This window comes from Loxodonta africana, chromosome 2 (genome assembly GCF_030014295.1).
Source record: "Loxodonta africana isolate mLoxAfr1 chromosome 2, mLoxAfr1.hap2, whole genome shotgun sequence".
Taxonomy (NCBI): domain Eukaryota; kingdom Metazoa; phylum Chordata; class Mammalia; order Proboscidea; family Elephantidae; genus Loxodonta; species Loxodonta africana.
In genome coordinates, this window is record NC_087343.1 from 172,905,673 (window position 1) to 172,924,927 (window position 19,255).

Consider the following 19,255-nt stretch of genomic DNA (forward strand, 5'->3'; position numbering starts at 1 on the left):
TGCATTTAATATAAATATCTGACTTGTTCAGTGTAAACAAATGGCACTTAATACACATATCCAACTTGTTCAATGTGTATACTTTGATAGCATCACAGAGCTGGCAGTTATCCAAGAGATCATAAACAATTTCCTCATTTTATAGACAGGGAAACTGAGACCCAGGAAGACTGATCTGCCCAAAGGCACTCAACTGGTGGTTTCAAATGAGAACACAAGTCCCCTAGGCTCTAAACTCTCACTACAAACTATGTTTCTTGGATTAAATGTTTGCCGTCAATATGTCCATTCACATAGCTATGACAACCCACACATGCCTATATTCAAACATAAAGTAGAATGGACTAAAAATGGGGTGAGGGCTCAGAAGCTGTATTTGGGTTAAAGACTCCATTCTTATATTTCCCAACAGCATGACCTCGTGCAAGGCTCTTAAAAGCTCTACCCTCAGCTTTTGTGGTTTTGATTTGTGTTTACATATGTTTAAAATTATTGCTCTGTTTTCTATCTCTAGAATTGCTACTGGGACCAGCCTTCTAAAATACCAGCAACTTATTAATTTATTAAAGTTTAGACATGAAGGAACCTAGCGATTTACTCTAACCCTTTCCTGTGGTTTCTGTGTGTAGAGGGCTCTTTTGGAACATTCTCATGGTTTAACTTTTATTACTTGTTTATTAAAAAAAAAAAATTAGATAATACATTGAATGGTTCAAGAAGTAAAGCAATATAAGACATATATATTAAGAAGCCTTGCTCACACCCCTTCCTGTCTATCCCATTTTCGCTAACTGCTAACCATTCTAACCACTAGTTTCTTGTGTATACTTCCAATGCAAACACAAGAAAATAAAAATATATATTCTTATTCCCTATTTTCTTAGACAAAATAGCATGCCATATATACTTTATGCACCTTGCTTTTCTTCTTAATATTTTGCCATCAAAAATTTCCAGTATATACAAAGTAGAGACAATAGTACAATGAACCTTCAACTTCCCAATGCAAAGATTCAGAAATTATCAAATTTTTCCACATCTACTTCACTTCTACCTTCTGTTTTTAACTTTTTCTTTGATGAAATATTTTAAAGCAAATCCCAGACATCAGGTCATTTCACCTTAACAGACTTCAGCGTGCATCTTAAAAAAAAAAAATTAACATTTTGCTACAAAAACATAATACCATTATCACACCTAACAAAGTTAATAATGATGTCTTAGCAATATCTAATACTTTAGTCCATAATCAAATTTCAGTGATTATCTCACAAATGCTTTTTTACAATCGGTTTGTTTGAATGCAGACCCAAACAAGGTCCCCACATTTATTAGGTTGTTTTTTTAGGTCTCTTAAGTGTCTTTTAATTCAAGACAGTCCTCCCACTTTTCTCCTCTGCCACTGACTGGCTGTACAAACCAGCTGTCCTGTGGAATGTTTCACATTCCAGGTTTGTCTGTTTACTTCTTTGGGGTCATGCTTAAATTGTTCCTCTTTTAAAGAAAAGAAAGTAAAAGAAAGTTCTAGAGGTTTGATTAGTTTCAGGTTTGACTTTTTGGCACAAATACTTCATAGATGGTGCGTGTGCTTCATAGTCTATCACTGGCTGCTCCTCTCTTAGAGAAGTAAAGATTGATCAGCTTGTACTTTTATTTTTTAACTTAATATTACATCTTGAAGAGCTTTCCATTTCAGCTCATAGAAAGTCCTCCTTCTTTTTATAGCTACACAGATCCCATTGGGTGAAAGTAAAGTTTTTTTTTGTCAGTCTCAATCAAATGGACTCTTCAGGTCTCAATTTTTTCATTCGTAAAGGTGCTCATAAAAGACTCACCCATTCAAGGCCTATGATTCTTTCATTGTGTCCCATCGGTGTTTGCATTTTTACAAAGAGCCCTTGGGTATGTTTTTGGTAAAGAAGTCTTTCATGTTATAACTAATTAGTCACTAAATTGTGTTGAGAAAGTTATACCGTTTTCTTAAGGAGCAGTTGTCGAACGTTGGCTAAAATTATATAGAGAGATACCCTGCTAGAGATTAAGTTTGTGTTTTGGTTCTCCCCTTCTTCAGCAGGAAAAGTGGCAGAAAACCATCTCAAAGGCCTTAAGGATAGCCTCTAAGCTCCAAATGGAAAGATTAGAATTCTGTGTAATTAGAATTATGCAATAACAAAAAACTAAGAAGCCACTTAGCAAAATTCATAAAATGGAAGTTAATGAATTTTACTCAGGTTAGGAAACAGGAAAACATGGGTGATATAGATAGGGTTACTAAATAAACTCAGTCTACTTAGAACCTACAGTCCCTGGGTGGCACAAACAGCTTGCTTAGCTGCTAACCAAAAGGCTGGAGGTTCAAGTCCCCCCAGGTACCTTGGAAGAAAAATCAGCCATTAAAAGTCCTATGGAGCACAGTTCTACTCTGACGCAGATGGGGTTGCCATGAGTCAGAATTGATTTGATGGCAGCCGGTAGTTAGATCCTACCTTACACAATGGGGGAGCAGAAGTGGAATGTTATTGGGGGAGATAACCACAGTGACCACTAAATGTACAGGTCCTATGCGTACTTCACTCAAATTGATAATCTTTTCTTATTTAAATCACAACACTACAGTTAGGTTGCATGTACCATTAGTCCCAAAAGCTTGCAAAGGGAGATCTGAGGTAGGATATTAAGGGTAAGAGGTTAAGTTAAGCAATTTTGAGCTAGATCTTCTGATTGCCAGATTACAGATATCCATGTGATTTCCCTTGAAGAATGGTGGTAACCCTGCGCATTTATGCAGTATTCGAAAAACCTTTGTTATTACTACAGTGTGGTTGGTTGCTTTTGCGTGGCCTCTCTTGCCATTGTCTTGTAACTCCCACCCAAGTGACTGGGTAGAACTGTACAAACAGGATAATTGTATCCCACCAAGGGGATGGGTCAATTTTACCATCCAGCTGGGCTTGAAATGAGCCATCCCAGAGGTGGGAAAGAGACAATCCCACCACCACCAAGGAAGGAGACCCAAAAGCGGAGCGGGTTCTTTGAACTCAGGATCCCTGCACTGAGAAGCTCCTGGAACCAGGAGATGGAGAGAGAAAGACAGAGAGAGAGCTGTAAAACTGAAGACGGCAAGAAGTAGTGGCAGAGAAACAGTGGCAGCAGAGGTTGGCAGAAGATGGCATGGTGGTCTTCCCAGCCCAAGGAGCAAGAAAGCTGAGTGCCTTTGGGCAGGAGGCTTGCTAGAGGACTACAGTGCCCAGCACTTGGTAGAACAACATTTGCTGACCCACAGAGCTAGAGCTGAGTGCCTTCCAGCCAAGGCTTACTGGCGGAGTAGGGTGCCTCTGGGCACTTACTGGCAGAATTAAAAGAGCTTTGTAATACTTGCCTGAGCAAGGCAGAGGCCAAGGGCAAGACAGAGGCATGCCTTCAGTCAGGACTGAGAAGAGGCTGTCCTGACGGAAGAATTGTATCCTGAATGTTCCTGAACCTGAATTGTAAACTGTTGCTTCCCTAATAAACCTCATAATCATGAGTTTTGTCTATAAGTTCTGTATGGCCATTGCAATGATTTATCGAACCCAGCAGAGAAGTACACGGTGCCATGGGAGGGATGGTTGATATCAGAATTGGTAAAGATGGCAGAGAGAAGAGGCATGTCTGACCTCCACCTCATAGGAATCAGCCTCGGGCTGTTGATCTTGATTCTCCGTCCCCCTCGTGAAGTTAGAGGAGGTCAGATACCACCTCCACACTGTTTTTACAATTACATAATCATTCACTGTAGAAAATTCTGAAAAACAAGATAATAATAAACATAAAATAAAGGACACAATCCCAGGAACATAAAATAACCACTGTCAACATAATGGGTGTTCTTTCAGAGTTTTTTCTCTGTACTTCTACACATGTGTACAAACAAGTAACTTGTTACTAATGTCAGTACATCTTGCGGATACGTTGCCTGAAAGAAAGTCTCACTCCTGGTCAGTAGTGAACATCATGAACATCTGTGGAATCCAGGAGAAGGTGTAAACATTTCTTTACGCTTTCTAATGAATCCCCTGTCAGTTCTTGACTCCTCCTCAGAAAGGAGCTGGAAGTACTTTCCCTTTTCTGGTCTCACTCAGTCCTTTCATTTGCAACAAGTTGCTTTTCACACTTCGCCCTTCCCACTAGGCCCCAGCGCTGAGAAGGTCAGTTCAGACCATGGAGATCCTGGCCATACATAGAGGGAACGCCAGGTCCTTCAGAGCTTAAGGAATACACAGTCACAAGACAAATCTCTCCCTTGCTATTGACCACTTCTTATAGCATGATTTTGGTGTGTTCTTACACTGGTTGTGGTATGTTCTTATACCAGCAAACTCTTCGTCTCTCACCAAAGACCCTGTACTGTGACAAATATTTATATTGCATATGACAGAAAATTCAACTCAAACTGGCTTGAACTGTACTTGTTTTGATTGATGGTATTGAAAAGTCCAGCTTCAGGCAAGACTTGACTCAATGGTCCTACTTTCTATCTAAACTCAACTCTCAGCTGTCTTCAGTGCTGGCTTCTCCCTCTGATTCTACGTGGCGTCCTCTCTCCTGTAGCTATGGGTCACATATCCTCACACCAAAACACATCTCGTGGCTGCCCCCACACAGGTCCAGGAACTCACACTCTTCATGGGTCCAAACTGGGTCACAGACACGTTCCTGAAAAATCATTGCATCCACAGGGTCAAAAAGCATTAATTGGCTTAGTCTGGGGTCACATCCTCAAACTTCATGTACTGAAAGTGAAAGAAGGGTAGCTCCTCCAAAGAAAAATCAGTGTATTTCAGGAGGAAAAATGGATACTGGGCGGAAAAAACAGAAGTTGTCTTCTCCCCTGCCCCTACCCTCCCCCCCGCCCACCAATGGGGGTGAGTAAGGGATTTGAGGAAAGAAAACCTGCACAACCAAATATGTTTCTTTTCTCTCAGAAAGGACTCTGGTGGTGAAGTCATTAAGAGCCTGACTGCTAACCAAAAGCTTGGCAGTTGGAATCCACCAGTCGCTCATTGGAAACCTATGGGGCAGTTCTACTCTGTCCTGTAGGGTCGCTATGAGTCAGAATCGACTCGATGGCAACGTGTTTATACTTAGAGGGCTGTGGATGAACGCCAGAGATTAAGCTTGAGGTCACACTCTGGTGAGTACCAGAGCCAGCCTAGAGCACCCCTCCCAATGGTCTTGTCCTGCAGCCCAGAAAACAGCGGCCCAGCAAGAGCAAGTCAGTGTGTTGAGATATCTCAACATTGACGCAGCAAGCTTAACCTTCAGGGGAAGTTAAAGCTGCTTCTCTTTAGAGTACAGGAAACTCAGAGGAGCGTAGAAATAATTTACCCTCAACAGCTCTGCTAGGCTCCACGTGACAAAACAGCAAAAAGGTTCACCATAGAGAAAATTCGGCTGAGCTATAAGTCACCGTAGGAAATCCTATCTGTAGGTCTCACCTTGAAAAAGCAGGTCCCACACCTCCCACGGAGACCTCACGGGTGGCAGAGCAGCGGGGGTGGCCACTCTTTCTGAGCATGCTCTACTTCAGGTGCCAAAAAAAAACCACTGCCATGGAGTCGAGTCCCCCTCACAGCGACCCTATGGGACAGAGTAGAACTTCCCCATAGAGTTTCCAAGGAGCGCCTGGCGGATTGGAACTGCCGACCTCTTGGTTAACAGCCATAGCACTTAACAGCTCCACTACCAGGGTTTCCACTCCAGGTGCAGAGAGTTAATTTAACTCAGTTCAGAGTGCGGCTCATTATCAAGGCCAGTGAGATCCTTTTCTCGTTTTATTCCATTTTACTCGTTCTTCTTTGGCCCTGACCCACATGCTCATTTTTCTCTTCTCTTAGGCATCCACTTCACAAAATAATGTTCACCAGTTTTCCAGAGTGCTTATGCCAGCTTACACTCCCACTGGCAGTGAGAAGAACTTCCGATGATTCACGTCAATATCGGTACTGTCAGGCTTCTGCATTTTTTTCCAGTGCGATGTGGTTAAGCACCACTTGGCTGATAACTAAAAGGTCGGCAGTTCAAACCCACCAGCCACTCTGCAGAAGAAAGATGTGCCAGTCTGTTTCCCTAAAGATTATAGCCTTGGAAATCCTATGGGGCAATTTTATTGTCCTAGAGGGTCCTATGCTTCCGTTAACTCAACAGCAATGGGTTTGTTTTTTTGTTTTATTTTAATATATCCCGAAATTTTATATATATATAGTTTTGCTGAACAAAATCATATTATCTGTAATCTTTTGCTTCTTTCACTCAACAGCATATTTGTGATATCTGTCCCTGTTGTATGTATCTGTAGGTTATTTTTATTACTGAATGGTTTTCGTAGTAACAGATATACTGCAAATTATTTGTTCATCCTACTTTAGATGGGTGTTTCATAGTCCGTTTTGGTTACCATGGGCAGTGCCATTCTAGACATACATGGATCCTTGTGCAGGTGTATAGGAGTATCTCTGGAGTATATTCCAAAGAGCAGAATTACTGGGTCCGGGGGGCACGTACCTCTTGAACCTTCTTAGATAATGCCAAACTGTTTTCCAAGATTCCCACCAGAAATGTGTAAGATTTCTGTTGTTCTACCTCCTCAATGCTTGGCATTGCCAGTTTTTTTTTTTTTTTTTTTTTTGTCAAACCGGTATGGGTGTGATGGCACCTCACTGTGGCTTTAATTTGCATTTCTCTGATTACTAGTAGGGTTACCCAGCTTTTCTTTTGTTTATGAACCCTTTGGATTTTTTTTTTTTTTGGATAAATGCTTATTCCAGTCTTTTGCTCATATTTCTCTTGGTTTCTATATTTCTCTTATTGATTTATATACGTATAATTTACATATTCTGAATACTAGTCCTCTGCTGGTTTAATCTGTTGCAAATATTTTCTCTCACTTTGTGGCTTGTCTTTTCATTTTATTTATGTTTTGTTTAATCAATTTTTTAAAATTTCAGCGTAGCCCAATTTACCAGTCTTTGCTTTTATAAGCCGTGCTTTTGTATTTTATTTAAGAAATTCTTCTCCTTCCGAGAGACTATAAAAATATTCTCCTGCATTATTTTTTTAAAGCTTTATAGTTTTGTCTTTCACTGTTAGGCCTTTAATCCTCTTGGAATTGATGTTTGCATAAGTTATTACAGCCCCATTTATTGAAAATTACAGCATTTTCCTACTACTTTATAATACCACCTCTTATATTTCAAAAATCGTATAGGCATAGATATGTTTCTTGGCTTTCTATTCTGTTCCAATAGTATGCTTGTCTATCCTTTTACCAATAAAATGCATTGTTTTAATTACTGCAGCTTTATGATAGCTACCACTTATCTGTAGGGCAAATTCTTGCACTTAGTTCTTTTTTAAGGGCATCTCGGCTATTTTTAGTCCTTTGTACCCCCTGTAGGTTTTAGCATCAGCTTATAAATTATTAAATAAACTAGTGGAAATTTGATTGGCTTGATTGAATCCACAGGTCAATTTGGAGTAAATTTGACCACTTTGTAATATTGAGTCATCCAACCCATAAACATGTTTTATTTTTCCTTATATTTATGTTTTCCTTGATATTTCTTAATGAACTTTTAAAATTTACTCCATAGGAATAAAGAAAACCACAGACACAAGGGAAAAATTAATCCAAAGTTCTAAGAGACCACAACTACCACAGCCTCCACCAGAATGAGTCCAGCACAACTAGATGGTGCCCGGCTACCACCACTGACAGCCCTGACAGGGATCACAATAGAGGATCCCAGACAGAGCTGGAAAAAAAGGTAGAGCAAAATTCAAACTCACATAAAAAAAAGAAAAGACAGACTTACTGGTCTGACCGGGACTGGAGAAACCCTGAGAATACGGTCCGTGGACACCCTTTTAACTCAGAACTGAAGTCACTCCTGAGGTTCACCCTTCAGCCAAAGATTAGATAGGCCCATAAAACAAACAGTAATACACATACCGCAACCATGTATAGAAAACTAAATGGGCACACCAGCCCAGGGGCAAGGATGAGAAGGCAGGAGGGAACAGGAAAGCTGGACGAATGGAAATGAGGAAACCAAGGTCAAGAGGGAGAGAGTGCTCACACTTTGTGGGACTGGCAACCAATGTCACAAAACAATATATGCATTAATTTTTTAATGAGAAGCTAATTTGCTCTGTAACCTTTCACCTAAAACACACAGACACACACACACAATATATTAAAAAAAATGTTACATAGATTTCTTCAATTTATTTCCCTGGGATCTTCATATTATTGATGCTGTCATAAATATCTTCTTTTTAAACTTTCATTTTCTGTTTGTTGCTTGTATACTGAAATGTAATTTATTTTCAGATATTGATTTTTTTTTCTCCAGCAATCAGCAAATCCTCTTATTAGTAAGATATCTGTAGCCTTTATTGAATATTCTATATCGACAATCATATCATCTACAAATAATGGCAGTTTAAGTTTTTTTCATTTTAAATCGTTTTCTTTTACCTTACCATGTTGTAAAAAAAAATTAGCACATATTTACTAGAAGCTGGGATTTCAGGCATCCTTATTTTATTCTAGCTCCGCACCCCCGCCCCCCAAAAAAAAGACTTCAGCTTTCCAGCTTGGGTGTAATGCATGCTATAGTATTTATGAAACTACTATTTATTAGATTAAGAAAGTTCTTTCCTATTCCTAATGTTCTAAGAGTTTTTTTTTTCTTTTTCATGAATGGATACTGAATTTCATAAAAATACTTTTAATGTATCTTGAGATGATCAAGTGATTTCTCTCTTTTATCTGTTATAGGAATAACCCCACCCACTGCCATCGAGTCGATTCCGACTCATAGCGACCCTATAGGACAGAGTAGAACTGCCCCCATAGAGTTTCCAAGGAGCACCTGGCAAATTCAAACTGCCGACCTTTTGGTTAGCAGCTGTAGCACTTAACCACTACGCCACCAGGGTTTCCATTATAGGAATAGAGAAAATAGATTACATGAATTTTCTATTCTATATTCCTGAGTAAAACACAGATTGGCATAATACATTACTTTTTCCTTTACATATTACTGGTTCAATTCAGGAAACCGTGGTGGCGTAGTGGCTAAGTGCTACGGCTGCTAACCAAAAGGTCGGCAATTCAAATTCACCAACCGCTGCTTGGAAACTGTATCTGGCAGTTCTCTCCTATAGGGTCCCTATGAGTTGAAACAGACTCGATGGCAACGGGTTTGGTTTGGTTTGGTGTTCAATTCGCTAACATTTTGTTTATGCTAGTTTCATAAAGAGTTGGAGAATGTCTTTTTCTAATCTCTGAAAGAGTCTGTATAAGATTATAATAATTTTTTATTCTTGTTTTTTTTCTGGCAATGTTTGGCAGCACTTGCCAGCAAAACTTCTCAATATTGTTTTCTTTGTGAGATTTTGACTACTACTTCATTTTATAAATGGTTAGAAAACTATTTAGATGGGCTGTTCTTAAGCCAGTGTTGGTAATTTTTCTAGGAATGTATCCATTTTGTCTAAATTTTCAAATTTATTGTTATAAAATTATCCATATTTTCTTATTATTTTGTACTTTATGTAATGTCTGTAGTAACATCCCTTTTCCTTTCTGCTATTGATTATTTGTACCTTTTTTTTGATCATTCTTGCCTGTAAATAGCAGTGATTACAGCTCTGAGCTCAAACAGCTCGTTAGTCTCCCAGCCACTTTTCAGTGGTTTCAGATAAGATGCCTCTGCACAGAGGATTAAGAGGACTGAGACCTAACTGAGCCTGAGCATGCTGCCTGGGGGTAAATGGGTTCCAGAAAGAGTCAGGGTGGGTTTTCTCTTTCATTCTCAGCATTAGATTGTACCTACTCGAGGAGAGGAATCCCGGAGTGGTGCTAACAGTTAATGCGCTCAGCTGCTAACCGAAAGCCTGGTGATCTACTTCCGAAAAATCAACCATTAAAAACACTATGGAGCACTTGGGGTTGCCGTGAGTCAAAGTCAACTTCACAGTAACTGGTTGGCTGGCTATGAGATTGGTACTGTAATTACCATAACCAACCAACCCGTTGCCGTTGAGTCAATTCTGACTCATAGCAACCCAATAGGAAAGAGCAGAACTGCCCGATAGGGTTTCCATTAAGTGGCTGGTAGATTCGAAATACCAAAGTTTTGGTTAGCAGCTGAGCTTTTAACCACTGTGCCACCAAGGCTACATAATTATAATAGTCAAGGAAAACGAATTTCAGGGAGATTAATATGCCAAATCAAGGTTGCAGTGCTGGTAAATTGTAGAGCTCAATTTCTAGTGTAACTTGTTCTTTTTCTTTACTCTTTTTTTCCCTCTTCTTCTTAGTCTTCATTATTATTATTTTATTTTAAACCTGAGTTTTAATCCTACCATTTACTCGCTTAAGTGTCCTTGGTGTGGTAAGTTGCTTAAATGTTGAATATCAATTTCTTTATCCATAAAATAGTTTGCTATATATTTTCCCAATTTGATTATGATCTTCGATTATGCATAAACAGACTCAGACTATACCCCGCAACTTGCTTTTGTCCTATCTAGAATATCTTTCATGTCAATACTCTCATTCTTTATGGTTCTTAATGACTGCATGGTATTCATATTAGATCTTCATGTTTGTTGAATGAATGAACAATTGTAAAAGAGACACAGAAGACACTTTTCCTTTTGTTCTGATACAAAGCATACCTAGGCAGACATATCTCCTTTTCCCCACCCCGTTCTTTGAATATCTTCCCTTAGGAATCAGCTGCTTCACTGAACTTGGTCAATATGTGTGAAGTAAATGTGAGAAGAATCTTAGTGTTATCATCCACTCAGTAAAAAACAGCAGTCCCTGAGGTCTTGCCTAAAGGCTCTTATTCACATTATGCTAATTATTTTGAAAAATTCACACCCTCCTCTCTTCTGATAAAAGACTTCATAGACCACAGAGTGGCACAGACACCAAGCCTCTCTTGTTGAATAAAAAGCTCAGTATCATAATCAGCACTACTATACTGGTTTCTCCATCTTAGCCCTTCCTTGGCCACAGGCTGCAGCCTATAAAACTTGAGGTAAGAGTGCCACTTATTGGTAGAATCAACACATTGCATTTTGAAACCAGTAAAACCTTTGATTCTAAATATCGTCGTTAGTTGCCTTCGAGTCGATTCCAGCTCATAGAGAACCCATGTGTGCAGAGTAGAACCACTCCACAGGGTTTTCAAGGTTGTGACCTTTCAGAAGCAGAGCACCAGACCTGTCTTCTGAGGTGCCTTTTGGTAGGTTCAAACTGCCAACCTTTTGGCTAGTATTTGAGAGCTTAACCATTTGTACCACCCGAAACCAAACCAAACCCATTGTTTTCAAATCAATTCCAACTCATAGCAACCCTATAGGACAGCCTTGGAGGGTTTCCAAGGCTGTAAATCTTTATGGAAGAAGACGGCCATATCTTTCTCCCACGAAGCAGCTGGTGGGTTGGAACTACTGACCTTAAATTTAACAGCCCAGTACTTAACCACTGTGCAACCAAGGCTCCTTTGCACTACCCAAAACCAAACCCACTGCCATCGAGTCAATTCCAACTCATAGCGACCCTACAGGACAGAGTAGAACTGCCCCATAGAGTTTCAGAGTTTCTAAGGAGCGCCTGGCAGATTTGAACTGCCTACTTCTTGGTTAGCAGCCATAGCACTTAACCACTACGCCACCAGGGTTTCCTTGCACTACCCAGGGACTCCTAATTCTAAATGTCATTGGTATGGAAAAGACAAAAGACTCAGCAGGAAGGATAGTAGCTGACCTCTGCTAGCTTACTACTTACCAGGAATTGTGCTAAGTGCTTTGTAGCCATTATTTCATTTAATCCTTAGAACAATCCTGTGAGAAAGGTTCTATAATTTTTATTTCTGTAGTTTTCATTACTGGTTTTGTAAAAACGCTCCAGGGTTTAGAACTCAACCACCTAGGCAAACTATGGCCCACCAGCCAAATCCAATCAGCTGCCTGTCTTTGCATAATCTGCAGGATAGGAATGATTTTACATGTTTCAATAGCTGGGAAAAATATCAAAAGAAGAAAATTTCATAATGTGAAAATGACTGAAATTCAAATGTGTCCATATATAAAATTTTATTGGACATAGCCACACCCATTTGTTTACATACTGTGTCTGATGGATCTCTTTTATATGGCCTTTCTCGCCATGGTCTTGTAACTCCCACCAATTGACTAGGTGGGACTATGCAAATGAGGTGCTTGTGGCCCACCAAGGGGATTGGATTGCTTGCTAACAATGCAAATAAGGTACATGGCACTCTTGTGAGGATGAGACCATGCAAATAAGGTATATGGAACCTTAACTAAAGGATTGGTCAGTTTTGCTATTCTGCTAGACTTAAAATGAGCCATCCCAGAGGTGGACAAGGGGGAAGTTACTACAACCAAGAAGAGATGAGAGTGGAACACGTCCAGACCCTATTGCCCTGAGCTGAGAACCTCCTGGATCCAGGAGAGAGAAAGAGCTGCAACACCAGAGATAGCACTAGACACTGAGAAACTATGGGAACCAGGAGACCGGCAGGAGACAGTGCAGTGGACTTCCCGGCCCATGGAGCAAGGCAGTTACAGTGGGTGTGCCAACCCACAGAGTGAAAGGGCTGATCGCCTTCAGGCAGAAGGCTTCCTGGTTGAGTGGGGGTGCCTCAGGCCGGGCCCTCCTCAGCAGAGCTAGTCTTGCAGACTCATGGAAGAGACAGCCGAATGCCTTTAGGCTGAAGCTTGCTGGTAGAATGCGGTGCCTCTGGGCACTTACTGGTGGAACTAAAGAGCTTTGTAACACTTGCCTGAGCAGAGGCTGGGCTGAGGAGCCGGGAGGCCAAGAGCCAGAGAGAGGCTTGCCTGCAGGCATGGCTAAGAAGAGGCTGCCCTTATTGAAGAACTGTATCCTGAGTCATTCCTGATCCTGAATTGTAACCTGTTACTTCTCTAGTAAACCCCATAACTGCAAGTATGGCCCATTAATTCTGTGTGGCCATTGCAACGAATTATCAAACCCAGCAGAGAAGTACAGAGGGCCATAAGAGGGATGGCTGATATCAAAATTGATAGATAAAAAGGTTAGAGTGGGGAAGTATGTTTGACCTCCGCCTCATAGGAATTGGCCTTGGGTGGCTGATCTTGATTCTCCTTCCCCCTTGTAAAGTTAGAAAAGGTCAGATATCTCTGCCACGCCACCAATTTTATAGGCTGCTGTCTTGCCATATTGAGTAGTTGAAACAGATACCACCATATGGTCCTCGATGCTTTTAGTTTACTTTACTAACTGGCTCTCTATAGAAAAAGTTTGCCAACTTCTGACAGATCCTAGATTCTAAGTTGGATACACCTCCTGGGCAAATCACAAATTTTGATCCTTATTTTCATCATCCATAAAATGTGAATAATACCTACTAAGTGGGATTTTTAGGAAGATTAGTGCTATAAGCATGGCATCTCCTTAAGATACCCAAAGGAGTCAACTAAGACGTAAGTGCCTAAACACATTAGGAAAAAATTTACAAATCTCTCCCTTCCTCAGCCCAGCATCGTGTAGTATCTAAGAGTGTGAATTTTAGAGTCAAAACATTAGATTCCACTCTTGGTTTCACTACTTATTACCTATATAATTTATTAACTATATGATGCAGGAGCAAGGTAGTAACATGGATGTATGCCTAGTTTCAATTCTGGCTGCGCCACACAACTAGGTGACCTTGGGTAAGTTAAATAACCCCTCCCAACGTCCACTTCCTCACCTGTAATACGAGTATAAAAATAAATACTGATACTCCAACAAATTTGAAAACCTAGATGAAATGGACAAATTCCTAGAAACACGTACCTACCCAAACTAACACAAAAAAAGGTAGAAAAATTTAAACAGACCCAATACGAAAGAAGAAATTGAAGATGTCATCAAAATGCTGCTAGCAACAACAACAACAAAAGCCCAGGAACAGACGGATACACTGGAGAATTCCACCAAACATTCAGAAAAGAGTTGACACCAATCCTACTCAATCTCTTCAAAAACAGAGAAGAGGAAGGAATACTACCAAACTCTTTCCATAAAGCTAGCATAACCCTGATACCTAAACAGGCAAAGACATCACAAAAAAACAAAATTACAGACCAATATCGCCTGCGAACATAGGTATAAAATTTTTCAACAAAATTCTGGGCAACAAATGTAGTAACACATCAAAAAACAAATAAAAAAAATCATTCACCATGATCAAGTGAGATTCATGTCAGGACTACAAGTGTGGTCCAACATTAAAAAATCAATCAGTGTAATCCACCACATAAATAAAACAAAGGAAAAGAACCATGTGATCATATCAATTGATGCAGAAAAGACATTTGATAAAAATCTATACCCTTTCCTGATAAAAACTCTCAACAAAATAGGGATAGAAGGGAAATTTCTCGACATAATTAAGGGTATATATGCAAAACCAACAGCTAACGCTATACTCAATGAAGAAAGCTGAGAACCTTTCCTCTGAGAACAGGAATGAGACAAGGATGCCCATTATCACTATTTTTATTCAACATTGTACTGGAAGTCCTAGCCAGAGCAAAGAGACAAGAAGGAGAAATAAAAGGTACCCAAATAAGAAAGGAAGAAATAAAACTATCTCTATTGGCAGATGACATGATCCTATACATAGAAAACCCTAAAGATTCCACAAGAAAACTGCTAGAACTAATTGAAGAATTTAACGATGTTGCAGGGTACAACATCAACACACAAAAATCAGTTGGGTCCCTCTACACCAACAAAGACCACTCCGAAAAAGAAACCAAGAAAACAATACCATTTATGATAGCCCCCAAATCAATAAAATACCTAGGAGTTAATCCAATCAGAGACATAAAAGACCTATACATTGAAAATTATAAAACAGTACTACAAGAGATTAAAGGAGACCAACAAAAACGGAAAGATATCCCGTATTCACGGATTAGAAAACTTAATAGAGTGAAAATGTCAAAACCTAAAGCAACCTACGGATATAATGCAATGCTGATATAAATCCCAACAACATTCTTTACTGAAATGGAAAAACTAATGATCAACTTCATATGGAAAGGAAAGAAACCCCGAATAGCCAAAGCAATATTGAAGAAAAAGAACAAATAAGGAGGCCTCACACTCCCCGATATCAAAACATACTATACAAACACTATAATCAAAACAGCCTGATGTTGGTTCTACAATACACACATAGACCAGTGGAATAGAATTGAGAACTCACAATTAAACCCAGCCATCTATGGACAACTGATTTTTGACAAGGGGCCAAGTCCATTCAGGGGCCGGAAACATCTCTTTAGTAAAAGGTGCTGGCAAAACTGGATATCCACCTACAGAAAAAAGCAACAGGACCCATACCTCACACTATTCACAAAAACTAACTCAAAATGGATCAAAGACTGAAATGTTAGGCTTAAAACCATAAAATTCCCAGAAGAAAACTATGGGACCTAATCTTATGCAAAAATAGGATAACAAACAGAATGGCAAATGCATGAATAGAACACAAAATAAATAAATGGGACCTCATAAAAATTTAAAACTTACATTCATCAAAAGACTTTATTAAAAGAATAAATACATAACCTACAGACTAAGAAAAAATCTTTGGAAACAACTTATCCAGTAAGGGTATAACCTCTAAAATCTATAGAAAACAGCAACAACTCAACAAAAAGACAAATAATCCAATCACAAAATGGGCAAAGGACATGAATAGAACCTTCACCAAAGAGGACATCCAAGCAGCCAACAAACATATGAAAAGATGTTCCTGATCATTAGCCATTAAAGCCCACTGCCGTTGATTCTGACTCATAATGACCCTATCTATAGGACAGAGTAGAACTGCCCCATAGAGTTTCCAAGGAGCAGTTGGTGGATTCGAACTGCCAATCTTTTAGTTAGCTCTAAACTACTGCATCACCAGAGCTCCCATTAGCCATTAGAGCAATGGAAATCAAAACTACAATGAGATACCATCTTACCCCAGCTAAAATGGTACCGATAAAAAAAAAAAAAAAACGGTAACAACAAATGTTGGCGAGGATGTGGGGAGATTTGAACCCTTATCCATTGCTGGTAGGACTGTAAAATGGTACAGCCACTATGGAAAATGGCATGGTGCTTTCTCAAAAAACTAGAAATAGAAGCACCCTATGATCCAGCAATCCCTAGAAACCTAAAAATAATGACACCAACAGACATATGCTCACCTATGTTCGTTGCTACTTTACTCACAATGGAAAATTAATGGAAACAACTGAAGTGCCCATCAGTAGATGAGTGGATAAGCATATTGTGGTACATACACACAGTAGAATACTATGCAACCATAAAAAAAATGATGAATCTGTGAAACGTATTATAACACTGATGGACCAGGAGGGTATAATGCTGAGTGAAATAAGTCAAGCATATAAAGACAAACATTATATGATCCCTCTTTTATAAGAAGACAAAAATAGATATAGAGAGACCAGTGTTCATTGGTGGTTACCAGGGAGAAGAGGGCAGACGAGGGAAGGGGAAAGTACACTTTAGATCATAGAGACTTAATATTTTTTTGGTGATGGGAAAAGTGGCACTGAATGTACATGTAGTGAGCACAGTATAACAAAAGTAAAAATGAGTGCTTGAACACATATGGATGGACATAGGCATATTGGTATACAGGCAGGTACAGGTTTGTACATAGGTGAGAACAGAAGTATCTATAAACCAAAAACCAAAACCACGCCATCAAGTCGATTCCAACTCATAGCGACCCTATAGGACAGAACAGAACTGCCCCATAGGGTTTACAAGGCCATGAATCTTTACGGAAGCAGAATGCCACATATTTCTCCTGTGGAGCAACTGGTGGGTTTGAAACACTGACATTTCAGTTAGCACCCAAGCACTTTAACCACTGTGCAACCAGGGCTCCTTTGAAGTATCTATAAACCCAAAATATCAAAGCCACTGCTATCGAGTTGATTCTGACTCATAGTGACACAGAGAACCGCCCCATAGGATTTCTAAGAGGCGGCTGGTGGATTCGAACTGCTGACCTTTTGGTTGGCAGCCGAATTCTTAACCACCATCAGGGGTCCTTTGAAGTATCTATAAACCCGTTGCCATTGAGTTGATTCCAACTCATAGCAACCCATTGGTACATGTAAATACACAAGGATGCAGGCACATATATTCATTTAAAACACAAATATGGATACTCCTCAAACATAACCAAATGCCTTCCAACATTGGTTTTCTGGGTTTGAAAGCTTAGGACCATAGCCTCATGGGATAACTTAGTCAATTGGCATAAATAGTTCACAAAAATCATCATCTGCATCCTGGAGAAATGAGTGGGGTCTGAGGGTCTTAAAAGCCTGTAAGCAGCCATCTAAGACATGACTACAGGTCTCTACTTAACAGGAGCAAAACAGTAAGAAGGTAACAAAAAACTCAGAGAAGAATCAAGTCTACTCAAGTCACAACATCATCTACCCTGAGACCAGAAGAACTAGATGGTGCCCGGCTACCACTACCGACAAGGGTCATGATAGATGGTCCCGGATAAAATGAGAGAAAAATTTGGAGTAGAACTCAAATTCTGTTTTTAAAAAAGGCAGACAAACTGGAGCAATAGAGAACAGAGGACACCCTGAGAAAATCACCCTGAGACACTCTTTAAACCTAGAACTGAGCCTACCACCTGAGATCACCCTTTAGCGAAAAAGAAAAGTGGCACACAAAATAAAGGATGTTACTGTAAGATCGGTGCTCTACTTAAAAACCATCAGTATCAGACCAAAAAGTCAGCAGTTGCTCAAAAGCAAAGATGAGCAGGTAACGGGCCAGGGAAACTAGAGTGCTGGGAGTGGAAAAAACAGAACACGAAGAGAATGGTGACACATAACTGTCACTGAACAATCTGTGCGGAAATTTTCAAGTGGGAAGCTAACTTGCTGTGTAAACTCTCATCAAAAACTCAGCAAAATAAAATACTGATTTCTTTGGGATGTGAGGATAAAATGATTTTATGTATGTAAACAGTGCCAACAAACTGCTATGTGTTTGCTGTTGATCTTCCATCAGATTTACAATCAAAACCAATCTTCCCCTTGACTTTCTAAATTCTGTTCATCTGCCCTCCTCTACTTCTCTAGCTTCACTGGGGGTGACTATCCTCCCTCAGTATGTTGTAGCCATACTAGCCTCTCTGCATCCAAATCATGCCAACTTTTTATTTCCTCATGAAACACTTGCATTTACTGTTTGTGAGAACGGAGCTCAGCACAGGTCTTTTCTCTGAAACACAGCACAGCAAAAATAGTCGAAGATGCTTTGCTAAGTATCTAAAGTAAATATGAACATGTAAACATACCTCAAAAAAAGAAGATAATGTGGATAAGGTATTTTGAGTAGGAAATACAAACTTAATTGGCAATATTATTCTGAGGTCCTATAATGGCTGGGTAGTTAGGGCACAAACTTACCACCTTAAGAAATCAATTCGTTTCCTTGTTTATTGTCCTTTCTCCATTGCCCTACCCAATGCTCAACACCTAAACCAGTATCAGATATAAAGAGGACCACAATAAATATTAAATGACTACAGTGAGGAAATAAATGAATAGGGGAGGGGGGATTCTCACACAGATGAAGGGAATATGAATTAGTACAACCTATTTTTGCCAGTGAGAGTTTACATGTGCTTAATCTGTTCTGGATATCCACAGTATTGTCAACTCAGCACTCCTTCTTTCCCCTAAAAGGTGGATCGCTTCCCCTGTACATGGACATAGCGAGGACTGTCGAATTCTTACAGGATCTCAGGTCCCAGTTGGAATCATTATATAATCCCTACTTCCTCCCAAATTAAGGTTAACTTATCAGCATTCCACTTTTTTTTATTTTATTTTATTTTTCAGAGGCAGCTGCCAGACAGTGGTAGGTAGAAATACAAAGACTTAGCGCTGGGGAGCTGTTAGCAGTCATGTTGTCCACCCCACACCATTAAAGAACCTGATATGTAAACAGAATAAAGCTAACAGAGAGAAGCCTGATACCGGAGATAGAGGGTCTGAACGGAGTTTGAGTCCCAGTTGCCCTGGAGACCCTCCCTGTCCACCCCATGATTTGGCTGTTCAATTTATCCTTCAT